Here is a 14,472-nt window from a genome sequence, read left to right on the forward strand (position 1 = left end):
ACCCTCAGTCAGTTTGCAGGTGACACCCAGCTGGGTGGGAGCGTTGATCTGCTCGAGGGTGGGGAGGCTCTGCAGAGAGACCTGGACAGGCTGGAGCCATGGGCTGAGCCCAACTGGGGGAGTTTCAATAAGGGCAAATGCCAGGGGCTGCCCTTGGGCCACAACAACCCCCAGCAGCGCTACAGGCTTGGGGAGGAGTGGCTGGAGAGCTGCCAGTCAGAGAGGGACCTGGGGGGTGATTGACAACCGGCTCAACAGGAGCCAGCAGTGTGCCCAGGTGGCCAAGAAGGCCAATGTCATCCTGGCTTGTGTCAGCAGTAGCGTGGCCAGCAGGGACAGGGAAGGGATCTGAGCCCTGTGCTCGGCACTGGTGAGGCCGCCCCTCGATTCCTGTGTTCAGTTTTGGGCCCCTCACTACAAAAACTGAGGGGAGACCTCATCGCCCTCTACAGCTCCCTGACAGGAGGGTGCAGAGAGCTGGGGATGAGTCTCTTTAACCAAGTAACAAGCGATAGGACAAGAGGGAATGGCCTCAAGTTGCACCAGGGAAGGTTTAGACTGGATATTAGGAAGCATTTCTTTCCAGAAGGGGCTGTTGGGCATTGGAATGGGCTGCCCAGGGAGGTGGTGGAGTCCCCATCCCGGGAGGGGTTTAAGATTCAGGTCAACATTCTGGTGTAGTTGGGAACTGCCAGTGTTGGGTTAATGGTTGGACTAGGTGATCTTCAAGGTTTTCCAACTTTGATGATTCTGTGAAGTCATTAGCACAGCTGATGAAGAGTGCAATACTGGTACAGCAGAACAACAGTGTGAGGGAGTATATGAAGGTGAAGCAGCAACCACTCACATAAAAAAGTGAGACTGATGGGCTGGAACATGATCACTTGTAGGGTTCTTCAAACATCACCTGGTGTAGCATGATATCTTACCAAGCAGTGCTGGTACAAGTGAAGTGTGTGGCTGACAGGGTTGGGAACTACTGGGCCAGCAAACCAGCCTTCTGTTGGCCTTGCACAACCAATTCAAGACTGTGCGAAGAAAGGGAGTCCTTTGGGTCTGGCAGGTCTGGGAAAAGGTGTCTTGGTGCTGTTAGGTCAAGGGGGTGGTTGGCTGCTCCTCAGGATGCGCTGGTGGCAAGGTGGAGTGGTGTGCACTGAAATGATCCTCTTGCCTTTCACATTATTTTTCCTTGCTTTCTGAAAGATTCTTTTCCTTTCAGAATCTATCTTTTTGAAATATAGATTAAATCAGAGCAAAAACATGTTCAGGGGCTATGTTGAATTCTTTCTGCTGCTCGGAAATTCTGGCAGTGGGTGCGTCATTGAATACCCCAGTGCAAAACAGTGATCCTCAGCTCTTTTCCACTCCCTGCTTCTACCCGATGGTGGTGTCAAAACAGCCCCATCAGCAGCACTGGGCTCCTGTGGCTCCTTGTGCTGCTATCTTGCAGCACAGGAGGTCACTCAGGTGAGACAGCAGATCAGGTACAGTCCTGTACTCAACCCACGGTGGAGTGCCTAGACAAGAAGCTGCAGGTCAAAGCTGTTGCAGTCATTTCAGACAAGACAATGCAATGCAGAGAAGGCGTTTGTACTTCTTTCTCTTCCTTGCAGCATCTGTGGGGTTTCTTGTTTGTTTGTGTGCTTTTTAAACAAGGCAAGGTTTGAGCACAGTTACTGTGTTGGGGCTAAACCCTTGGTGGTGGGGTGAGGTGTCCGGGCTGTGGTTCCCACCTGGAAACAGACATTATTCTCTTGGTAGCTTCTGGTTTGATCACAACACCAAGAAGTCTGACAAGGGGGAGACTTTAGGACAGTCCTGCAGCCCTACTCAGTGGGTGATCCTGCTTCCTGCATCTCTTCTCATGTCCTCTATATAACCCTGGCACTGACCCTGCTCTTGGGAAGATGTGCCAGGATGCCTCTACAGACTTTGACCTTCTCAGCCTCATCTTTGCTTGGTGCATGGGCCCAAGTGAGTTGGAGGCTCCTCTGTTGACTTTGTTGAGCTGTGGTTCACAGCCTAGCTGGTACTCTCCTCCGAATTTTTGTGAGGATTTAGAATATCTTGTCTGGTTTACAACACAGGATTTGTGGAAAAACTTCAGTCTGGCATTCCTGGTGTAGCTGAGTTGACTGCAGAGGGAGCTGTGACCACAGAGGAGAGCTACAGGTGTCCATCAGATTCCTAGAGTTTCCAGACTGAATTTCTCTTACTACAGCTGGGAGACAGAAGGAAAGGAAGAACTTTAGCTTTGTTGTTAAAAATTTGTACATCTCTGCCTATGGATTTAGGCTTGAATTTCGTCTTTCAGAAGAACAAATCCATCAAAGACCTTGCAGATCATCTAAACTCATGTCCTCATTCCTACAGCAACAGGTTGAGGATAATCCAGAGCCTGGGGAGCACTAAGCTTAGGCAAGCTCCCCTTGACTCTGTGCAAGGCCAGCTCAGCTGCATCCTGACAATGACAAGGAGCCTGATCCCTGCCTTCCAAAAAGACCTGACCAGAGCTAGATCCAGCAAGGCTGCTTGCCGCCTCCTCAAGAGTGCTACATGCTCATGGGTGCAGGACAATGTCCCTGGGAGAGTAAGGATCTACAAGCACTTCCTCACAGGATATTTGAGCAAGGGCTGGAGTCCAAAGGATGCTTCATCAGTTCATGTAAATGTGACCTCCTGAGTGAGGGATCTACCTGGTAAGTGCTTTCTTGTTCCTGTTCCCACCAGAGTTCCAGCCAGCAGAGATTCTGTGACCACAGGTTTCCAAAGCACATGCCCCACCAGTGGAAATTCACAGCTAGAAATTCATCTGTCTCCAGCCCTTGGCTTTCTGGGTGAAAAACAAAACCACAACCATGTATCTCAGGGTTTGGTTTCCTGGCAGCACAGTGCAGCTGATTGAGTCACGTCTGCATGCACGCATGTCACATGGGTGACTGCAGAGGGAGATACGGCCACAGAAGAGCTGCAGGGTCTTATCAGCCTCCAGGTCCAAACTCCCTCTTATTTGAATTACCACTATGGCAGCAGGAAGGGGAGGAGGAGAGGAAAAGCAATAATTAGAGAAGTCATCTGCTGCTCCAAGCTTCTTTTTTTTTTCCAGGAAGAAACCAGCCCAGCATGCTGCAGCCCCATGAAGAACAAGTGCAGAACCCCAAATGCTGTTCCCAAACACACTTCCAGTCCTTCAATGATTTTTGAAATCCCAAAGTATCAAGATATTTCCATCAGAAATGGGATATTTTTTTTTTCTTTGATGTGAAATGTTTGTGTGAAAAAAAGGAAGAGCCCTGCCAAGAGAAAGACCACATTCAACCTGTGGTCTCCACCTTTTTTGGAATCAGAAAAGACTGCAGGAAAGCTGACTCCAGTTTGTAATGAGGACATGCTGCATTCAATTCACTCCTGGTCCTTGCAGCAGGAGCTGTACCTCCACCCCCCCTCCTGCAGCAAGTGCCTTGACCCACAGGCTGTGAAATCAGCCCAGGGAGAGGGGAAAGATGAAGGACAGCAAATTCCAGCAGAACAAACCCCACCTCTCAGCAGTGTCTGCTTTACAGTGTAGGTGCTTGAGGAAAAGGTGAGGGTGACCTGACTGTCACACCAGTGGCACAAGCTGGTCAGTCTGAACCTACAGACTAGTCAGACTGAACCCATCACTTGCATGGTGGCAGTGGGGGACATGCTTAAAGATGTCAAAAATCATCTTCAGAACTGTGCTGCAGGTCTGTTATGGATCCATATTCAATCTCAATATGTATCTCCTCAAATATCACTTGCAGAGTTAATGCAGGCAGATGAGAGTACCAAGTGCACTGCTGAGAACAGTGTACATCGAATATATAATTTTTAAGCATGGCCCAACTTGAGAGGAATACAAAGCCTTTGTAACCTCTCTTTGCAGCTCCCCATTTTTAAGCTAGCTTCACTTTTCCTTCTCTCCTTACTCCAGCATTTCCCCTCCAGGCCTTTACTTTCCCAGCAGGGCACTCTTCAAGGATAGGCTCTTTAACTTACCAAACCACCGGCTCCAGCACAATGCAGCGTATGACTGAGCATGCCAGGTGATGGGCTCTACATGCTTGTTGGCTATGTCCTCACAGCCATCAGCAGCTGAGAATGAGTAGAGTATAGGAAAAGGAGCATGTAAAAGCATGCTTGAACTTTCCCTACTTACTTCCCAGCCTCTAGTGACAAGCTGTCCTGTTGCCAAACCTTCCCTTTCTTCCTTCCTTCACTCCTACACCTCACCCAGCCAAGCTGGTGAGACCCACAGCTTCTTGAGAAGCTCTTGGGTGTGTACAGGCACCAGCACGTGCCATGGAGAGGTGAAGAGGAGCAAATAGCATCCACAGACTCTCATCTTGATGCTACCCATGTTGTGGTTGAGCTCTGCCCTGAGTGCTGTCCCGCCCTTATAAATGCAGGGTGGTGACCTGGGCTCTTGGTGATCTTCCTCATCATCAAAGTCATCATGGAAAAGCCAAACCCAACCGCTCAGCTGGATGCTGTCCTACAGCACTTATCCCCATGTCTGAGTGCAGCTCCTGCTCCTGTAGGATCCTCTTTCAGATCTGTGGCTGAGGTGGAAAGGGAGGAGGTAGGTGAGTGGAAAGCAACAGTGGCCTCCACGTTGACCATGTTGTGACCTGGATAGCACAAGGTGTGGTCTTCTTCCACAGCCTGAAATGGGTCATGGAGGATCCGGAGATGTTTCTTGGATGCTTGATGTAAGAAAGCAAAGAGAGCTGCACTCAGTATCCCCAGCCTTCCCTCTCACCAGCTAAAAGGTGTTAACAGAAAAAAAGCCATGCTCACAATTACCTTTGCAAGACCTTTGCTCTTACACCTGTGAATTCATCTGCAGCTCTAAACTGAGCCAGGAGGACAAACAGTGTTTGCACTTGGCGACCTCCCTCAAACTGCAGGCACACAGGGAAGCTTACTTGCTTCATTATTTGAGAGTATGACACGTCTTTCTTTTTCTTGGAGACCTGAGGTGAGGAGGTTGTATGAAAAAGTCTGGATTTCCTGTCTCCTTTGCAGATTTGTGTTGAAGGAGTTTCTCCTGAAGAGCGCAGGAACCAGGAGGAGAGAGATGGATCTGGAAAACTAAAAATGGCTTGTTAAAACAAAGGAACTTTTTTGTGTGTTTAGTTTGACAATGTTTCACAGCATCCTATGAACAATAAATGAAGTTATTTGAATCTTGAACATTGCTATGTCAGTCTTTCCAAAAGGATTTGCTTGCTTCTGAGTGTATCCAAGTATTATATTGCCTGCACAGTTGGCTAACAAGTCTGAATACATTATTCCAAAAGAATGTGTGTAAGAGGAAGGGAGAAGTTTAAATACTGTGTGTCTTCACCAAAATGAGCTGCCAGAGGTGGCAGCTCCTTCCCAGCCTCTGTGCCTCTTGTTTTCAGTTGTCTAAGCAACTCAAACTTGTCCTTTGAGCACTACAAGGTGGCAAGAGCAAAACCAGTGAAAGGAAGAGGCACCGCAAAGCCTGGGAGGAAGGTGTTCAAATGGAGTCCAGTGCTTGGTGGACTTGTCTGCTCTCCCCAGCTTCTGGGAGGTGGAGCTGTGCTGAGAGAACCACAGCTGGGGTTCAACCAGTGTCTCCATCAAATCTGTGATGCCTGAAGAGAAGGGGAAAGACCCTCCTGGAGGTTCTGTGGGTAGGAGCAGCGCCCTGGACATCTGGAGAGCCTGGGCAGTTGCAAGTCCCGTTTCCACCAAAATTGGGACCCGAAGTATGGGGTGAAGCATTTGCCTCCTGTTAAATTTTCTGCAGTTGTGCCCTCCCTATGGGTGTCCTTTGCTCCAAGACCTGCTGTGGTGCTTCCCACCCAGCTCTCACTCACTGCTTGCACCCTGCACATGCCTCTTCCTTCTCACTCTCCCACAAGCTTTTTCCTTCTTACATCTCCCTCCTCAGCTGCTCCTCTCTCCCCCTTTACTTTGCTCTGACTTGCCTCTATCGGTTGCATTTGTGTGCATGGCCTGCATCCATGCTCACACCTCGTGTGACTTCATCGGGTAGGTTTAAGCTTTCTTTGGCTGAAGCTTCAATACCATGTGCAAAGCTGCTGGGAAGCTTCATTTCTAAGGGGAAGGTAACTGTCCTCTGGGTGAGACTGCGCCCTCTGCCTAGCAGAACGCAAGCATGTTTGTTTAAATTCATTAGAATAAATTGGAGATTTCCTTTCTGTGTGCTTTTGCTGTGAGGTGTCGAAAGGGGTGTAATTTCTCTGCAGCAATGTTTTTACACCCTATTGTGTGTATTACTTAACTGATATCCCACATCACTGCTGCTGCTCAGCCAGGGATGTTTCAGTTGGTTGTATCTTCGTTCATACGAAAGTAAAAAAATCAAACACTGATTTTCCAATTCCTCCTTCATTTTAACTATTTTTTTTTCCAAGTGCCCTTGGTGTCTGCCATGGGGAAGACTTTCTTGCTGATTCTTTTCCCCGGACACTGGTTGGAGCCGCCTGCCTCTCCCCAGCAGCCCCCCATCCCCCTCATGGCACCATCCTGACAGGTCTCACCGTCGGTGCTCCTGTTGCTGTGCCCAGCCCTGTTAATGTGTTTCTCCACTGTGTCTCAGCTATAGCCTGGACAACAATGTCCTCACTGCAGAGCAAAGGCAGTTCTATGAAGATGATGGGTATCTGCTCATTAAGAACCTTGTTTCTGATGAAAACATTGAGCGCTTCAGGTACGGGGCACTTGCCAAAGGTGCTGGGGAGTCCTGTGTGCAGCAGCAGCCTGAGGGAGCTCTGAGAAGGCGGACTCTCCCAGATGGACATGCATGGTGTTGCTGGGTACCTTCCTCTGTGGCAACAGTGTGTTTGAGGAGAGTAACCAGGCTGAATGTGGCTGCAATGTGCTCTGGCTTCTCCGGTTCCCTCTGCTTTCCAGAAAGGAGTTTGTGAGGATCTGTAACAAGGAGGTGAATCCACTGGGAGTTCTGATAATGAGACATGAGATCCACAGACCCGACTTCATTCACTCTCAAAAAATCCCAGTTAATAAAGTGCATGATTTCTAGGAAGATAAAGATTTGTTCAGATACTGTATTCTGCCAGAGGTAAAAAGCCAGTAGGGGGATGGTGGTGGGAGAACCTAGTAGAGATTTGTGAAATGTCCAAGCTGGGCAGGCCAAAACTAACCTTCTGGAAGGTTATGTGGTGCTCAGTTCTGTACAGGCCTACTTTAATACATGCTCCATCCCATAGTACACGGATTTGTACTTTGTGTTCATGCTGGGGTAGTTAGCAGCAGCAGATTCTCATCACTTTTCATAAGATACGAAAGTATATTTATGTAATGTGTAGATATGGTTCCTCATGTATTGGCTTGTCCTGGATCCTGGAGTACTACTGAAGTCAGGGTGTGTTGGGGAATCCGAGATGGACGTACAAGATTTTGCAGAGCTCTTGAGCTGTTGCCCTGCCTGTCATCCCTTTTGGCAGGGCCTTGGTGTAAACTGCAGCAGAGAAAGCGCTGGCCAGCATTGCACCTACAGCAGCGTCTATAGGTGGTTTGTGTGGTCTTCCTTTTTATTTTGGGTAAAACTGCTGCTAATAGGTCCACCCTCATGAATAACCCAATCAACAGTTGATTTATAGTATAGATCTGCCTAGCTTTTCTTGCTCTATATTACTGCAGCATAAAACACAAGTATTTCTTCTATGCGTTTTCCTTTGTAAGTCCTAAAATATTTTGAATGCTTCACAGGGCCAAACTTAATGGCCATGCAGATAAATAAACTTCCAGATCTTGGTAAGCAGAGCTCCAGGGAGTGGGAAATGCAGAAGTTGTTATTAAGCCTGGGTTGCTGTGTATTTAACTGAAGCAGCTCTTACCCTTTTAGAAAAGTTGCTTGAATTGAATTAAAAGCCATTCTGAAAATATATGAAGTTATTTTGGTAATAGTGTGGTTTAGTTTAGTCCTGGTTTGGTGGGAGAAGTTTTTTATTGATCAGTTTGCTGTAGATGTTCAGGTTCACATATTGGGAGGTACGTGTGTGCCTCCTAAATTGAGGTGCTGTAATATCTAGCCACATGTTACATCTAGGACATTCTTTCCAACTAATTTAATATGTTTCTGCAGCTCAGGTCTTTGCACCATGTTAACTGTCCCTCAGCTATTTTATTTTTTTTGTAAATCAATATTCGAATTTCAAAAAGGAACATGCTGAAATTAGACACCTGGCTGCTTATCCAGCTGTCAGCAGTTGCATGAAGCCCCACTGTTTAAGACACACTTTTTTTTCAGGCTTGGCATTTCACATGTGTTGAAAACACATGCTTCCTGGAGCTTGGTAAAAGACAATAAATACAGAGAAGATCCTTTGCTTAAAGCTTATGTGCTATTTTCCAGACTAACAGTTCAGAAATATCAAATTTAGTCTGACTCCTGACCTTGCTGACAGTGTTGCATGCTCAGCACTTTGATATGAAGAGTTGAATAACTGCCAAAGGAAGGATTTTGAATCCTGGCTTTACCTTCTAGTGCTGCATATCAAAGTCTTCATACAAGAGAAATGGGGAGGAAAGGGAAGTTTAATTAACTACTTACAGTTTTTTCAGAGTTGATTTGACTCTTCATAAACTTTTGCAGTTCAGCAGAGTGGAGACCCAAGCTGTTTCCTTATGCTGAGGTGTACAGCTTCTGCATGGGCAGAGTATGATGCATTATTAAAACACTCAGTTTGTTGATACCATTCCCAAAAACTCTGCAGAGCAGCTCTAGACCCAAGAACCATGTCTGAGCTCTTACTGTGGCCATAGAATGAGATTTAAACCCTTTTAACCTCACAATTGGGAGCCAGCAAGGAGCATGCTTAGAGGCAGTGCTTCACCTGTATGCAGCTTTGGAACAGCTTCTTGGGACATATTACCACCACAGGTGATGTGGTGTTCCCCAGGAGAATTCTGTGTCACATCTGAAGCACATGAAGAGCATTTTCAGTGCAGCCAGGCACGTTCCCTGTCTTTCAGGTAACCTGAGTTGTCTCCATGCATCAGGACTTGCACTATTTCCCCTTCCAGCCTGCAGTGGGGGACACACAAGCAGCCCCTGAAGCCTCACGCCTACTCAAAGTGGGAGGTGGAGTGGCACGGGGGAGTGAGGGAGGGCACCCACGAGGGGACCACATTTTGCCTGGGGGTGCACTCTGGCAAAGTCTGTGCCTGGGAACCTGTCTGTTACAAACTGGTCTTTGTTCACACTGATCAACCATTATCCACTATTCTTGGCAAGTCTGAAGATGCTTTTTCCTTCTCTCAATTCATTTCTGCCAGGCAAGCATGTTTATTTTCCCGTGGAAGAAAACTGGATGATAAACAACTGACCAGAATTTAATTTCAAGCAATATTTTTCCCCTAAGCAAGGACGCTTCCTGACCTGTCCCAGTGTTGATGATGGCTGTGCTTGGAGCATGAAGCAGGACTTGACACCACAGAGGTGGCATCAGGCAACACTTGTGGGGCTCCTGGATGCTCTTCTCCATTCTCTCCAGTGAAGTTCTTAATTGTCATTCAACTTCAGAAAGCAGATGAAGAACATTTTAGTTGTGAGATGGGAATTTCTCATAGGAGTTTGCAGGTCAAAAGAGAAAGTGAGCAGAGAAGTCCTATCGTATGTGTGTGACATGCAACCGGGGAAGCTGAGCTATCTGTGAGGTGTGCAAAGATGATCCAGAAAGCAGTGGCCCATTCTGGTTCTTTACAAGTTCTTTATATCTGATTAACAAGGCTTGTAAGTGGACACGCAGACTCTTCATCAGTTATATTAAATGTACTACCTTCAAGGAAAAATGAGTAACCACCTTTGAATCTCCTCCGACAGAGAAACTGGTGTTGTTCTAATTTTACTGAATAATTTCAACTCTTCCTTGGTTTCTAGAGTCTGCTGATCAAATTTTTCCATGGTCTCCTGGATTATGATGAGAAGAGTCCCAGGGTTCACGTTATCATGAAGAAGAGAGACACGGTGTTCTTCCATCCCCTGTTCATTCATGGCTCCAGAGCAAACAGGTTTCTGAAAGTTAGGAAACCACCTGTAGATAAAGCTGTCAGTTATTTGTTTAGCTGCTAAACACCATCAAAGAACTGATTACAAAATAGCACTGAGGGATCTGGTGTAGTTGAGAATGATCAGTGTTAGGTTAATGGTTGGACTAAATGACCTTCAAGGTCTTTTCCAACCTTGATGATTCTGTGAAAATATATGGGTTGGTGTGACTGTCTGAATGTAGAGTTAAGAGTCCTGATGAACGCAGAGATCTGCTCTGACCTGACTTCCCCGATTGCCACTCTGGTTGCTGGTAATCTGAGATGAAGGAGGTGAAGTATTGCTTTAGGTTGCGTGTGTCCACGATCCAGGGTGTGTGAGCTTTCTTCCACCAGTCAGTCATAATCCATGGGGTAGCGAGTGATGGCGTTTCCTCACGCAGAGCATAAGCTGTTGCTTCGCCAGCTCAGAGTGCTGCTACATTGATGTTAAGAACGTGATCCAAGGGCACCTGAAGTGATTGTTTGGACATGCAAAATATAAAGTGACATCTGCTTCAGACCATCCATCTTCAGTCATGACATTATCTTGTACCTACCAAGCATTTTTAGCCTTTTTGCTGATAAAACTACTTGCTGCCTGTGCTGGAGAAGAGCCCTTGCTCTCCAGGCAGCCCCTTCATGTTGTTGGAAAGCAATGGAGGTGCTCTGAAAGCTCCTCCAGCTCTGTTCATCGCCATTCCCACCTCTGACCTGCCAAAATTTATTTCATCCACACACCTTGGTATCTTTTAAGGGCAAATCAGCCCAGCTAGGGCAAACGTATGCCAGCAGCTGTTTAGGTGACCATAACTGAATTTGCAGGAATAGGAGGGCACAGTTTATACAGTACCTGTCTGTGGTGTCTTCTCTTCACACAACAATCCAATGAGCCTTTTGGCTTATTTCAAGTGTGGGTGACTGTTGGGATTGATAGTGTTTTATTTCATTTAGTGTTGTCTGTACTTTTCTATTTGAGACTTTGAAGAGACAATTAGTAAGTTAATGGTTATTTTTGTTGAATACATGGCCAAACAGATAAGCTTATGCCAGGAATAAGCAGGAGACACCAAATCCAAATGTGGTGGCTTTTAAGTTCTGTGGGTTTTGGTTTTGCTTTTTTAAATGCAGTGTGTTTGGAAGAAGTGAGCAAAGGTCATGCAAGGAAAAAGAATTAATCTTTAAAGTGGCCCAGGATGGAAAATGTGTGCCTGAGCATCAGCTTGTGAGTAGTCAGATTTATGAGCTTTTTGCCCTCTATGTAAGAAATCCAAATACTGTGTTACAAAATCATTTTATGCCAATACAAAATAGTTGCATTGAAGCTGAACAGCTGATGTACTTCAAAGAAAATCTGACCTACAAAAACAGATTTGCTGCAGTTATTTTGGATAATCAAAGTAAAGAGATGATGGGAGATGTGCTTTACTTCTTGATTATATTTTTCTAGTCTCTCTTAATATACTTTTGAGCTGATGCTCTATTAATGTAAGCTTGTTAATAATATTAATAGAATTATAATAGATTAAATTAATATTAATATAAGATTCTATGCATAATTATGTTTTTAAGGTTTCTAACATCCTTTTTCCATGTAAAATAAACACAGTGAATCAGTTTCATGCAAGTTACAGTATGAGCTTACATGGGAAGCCGTTGGTGTAGATGTGGATTTTATTTTTATTTTTGAACTAAAGATTAAATTAGAGCAAAACCACATTTGGTGGCTGCGTTGTATTATTTCTGTGGTTCAGAAATTCTGCCACTGGGTGCGTGGCTGAATAACCAAAGAAGTGAACCCAGGAAAGGTAGGTGTTTGGTCTGAGAAAAACATCAGAGTGCTGCAGCTGAGAGTCACCCAAAAACCAAGTAAAAGCTGCCTGTGTCCTGCTTGTCTCACAGGATGTTTGGAGGACTGGGCACAGGGCAGCTGAGAGCAATCCAGGTGCTCCTGGTGCTGAGCCCTCCCAGTGCAGTTTGCAGGGCTGGGGAGCAGTTCACGGATGGCTCCTCTTCATTCCAGGAAATCCTGCTGCAGCTCAGCCTGATTCTCTGGGATGCTGGGGCATATTTTTGATGTGTGGGGCTAGACACTCTGTCCTGAAGGCTTCCAGCCCAGGGGGAGTTTGGCTTTACCACCACCACCATTATTTTCTCCAAAATTCATCAGGACATGTTAATGAGTCCTGGGAACGGGTAGGTGCTTCCTTGACACCATATTTCAGTGCAGTTAAGTCTTTTTTGCTGACGTTAAGTCAATCTTGTGAGCTAAAGCTGTTTTTTCTACTTTTAAATCTTAGCAGACTTTTCATGACTCTATTACTGCCATTGCTCATAGCTATGGCAATGCCAAAGCCATTTTGGAGACAGCTTTGGGCAAACCGCCTGCCAGTATCTCTTCATCTCCCTGCTCCTTGTCCGTGTGAGTGGTGTGGGTACCCCAGAATGAGAGCTGCTCCTTTCTTGCTCTGTCTATGAAGACCAAACAGAAAAATACAAAATAAGCAGCTGTGCTGGAGCGGAAGCCGCATGGTGTTGATACAGCAGCAAGTCTGGCTGTCTGTGCTGAGAGCTGTCAGGCAGCCAGCAAAAGCCATAAGTGAACACAAGGGCAGGCAGGGAAGTCTGGAAGAAATCTAACAGCAAGGTGCAAACTTAATAGCAAGAATAATTGTCCTGGAGAAGCCAGGTCCCCAGAGACACTAGGTATTTCCCTTCCCTCTGCATTTGCCTGCCAATCTAAAAGTCAGGTTTTGAGGTTTTGTCTAATGGACCATGGACAAAAGTTATTCTGCCATTTTTGAGTCACTGTTGGTTATATAAATAGAAAAGAGCACAGGATATTTCTATTTATATGACAGTCATATAAATAAGAAAGAGCACTGATTGCCCAGGCTGGTTTTTTGGCCAGCAGTGAAGGACCCCAGTTGCATCTCGAGGCTCTGCCACATGGGCATCACAGGGCTGTTTTTAGGGCAAAATGAAATGGGATCTGCAACACAGCTCTGCATGGGAAATGAGAATAAAAGGAGAAAAGTTTTGCCTGCACTCTTATCCCACGTATACTTAATTTTGGGAAGGAAAAGACAGGCAGCAACTGGGTTGGGAAAAATTATATGAAAGGGCTGGGTGAGCCCAGCTTGCCAGGGGCCCAAGAGACCACTGCAGGGGCTCTGCCATGGAAAACTGCTGGGCAAAAGGGAAGGTCCTTTAGTAGTTATTGTGAAAGGGTATTAAATTTTCATTACACTGATTTTGAGACTTAATAAAGCTTAAGTGGTTAATGCAGAGGGAGAAAATGCTAAAGGTTTAATTTTTTCTCAAAGTGTTTGTAAAATCCAAGGAAAGATAATTTGTGGCAGCAGGGCAAGGTGCTCTAAATTAACATTTCAGCAGTAGCTGAGGGCTGAGGAGAGGCAGGATGCTTAATGTATCTAAAAACCAAGCCTGATTTCCCAGGTCATTATGAGAGAAGCTGAAGATCTTCCTGTTCATTTTCATATACACACAGGGAATGCTGTAGCTGGAGAAAATGTTGTAGGCAGCAGAACATTTTCTGCCTGGGGAAGGGGCTGATTTATCAGTTTACTACTCTGCAAATCTTAATAATGGCTCTGAGAATACACTTTTGATATTATATTTCCAGAGCAGTTTTGCTTAATGATTTAGGGGACATGGCAGCTTCAGTAACACTGTCTTGATGCACTGGCGATGCCAACAGCAGCAGCAGAGGCTTCTGTAATGCTGGTGCAATTTAAGGCCTTACAGCTACTGGCAGTGTTAGGACAGACTCACATCCGTCAACCTGCTGGCTGCTCTCTTGCTAAAACAGTGCCTGGCATGCAGTTCGGCTTCTTCATTGCAAGGTCTTTGTATCATGCTCCCAAAATGGGGACAGCTTGTGGGACAGTGTAGATCCAGCTGGGTTTGTCAGGTCTTACCTGAGCTGCCTTTGTGGGTCTCTGCCTCTGCTCTTGCTCCCAAGTTTTGGTGGAAATGCATCAGCTCAGTGTGGAGCAGAGACCCTGCAGGCTGTTCTGGCATGGAGCTGGGGCTGCATGCTCACGTGGCAGCTTGCCCCAGCGGGTAGCTCCCCTTCTGCCTTCTTCTGCTGGGCTGGAACTGGCTCTGGCACAAGAAAAGTATCTCCAAAAATAGATTAAGGCACATAAAATCCAATATATCAATTTCCCCACTCGTCGTTTATTGCTGGGGTTTAAACAAAGCAACACACCTTAGTTTCTTCATCCTATTGTTGCATACAAGAATGAATCGAGTACTGTTTTCATTCCGTGGCTCCCAAGGAGGCACACATTTTTCCTACGTGTCACAGTCCTGGGGGCATTTATAAAGTATTATCCCACCTTTAACACCTGTAATTTCTGCAAAAATCTCCTTTCCGCT

The sequence above is a fragment of the Athene cunicularia genome, assembly GCF_003259725.1.
Source record: "Athene cunicularia isolate RWA chromosome 1 unlocalized genomic scaffold, athCun1 chr1_part2, whole genome shotgun sequence".
NCBI lineage: Eukaryota > Metazoa > Chordata > Aves > Strigiformes > Strigidae > Athene > Athene cunicularia.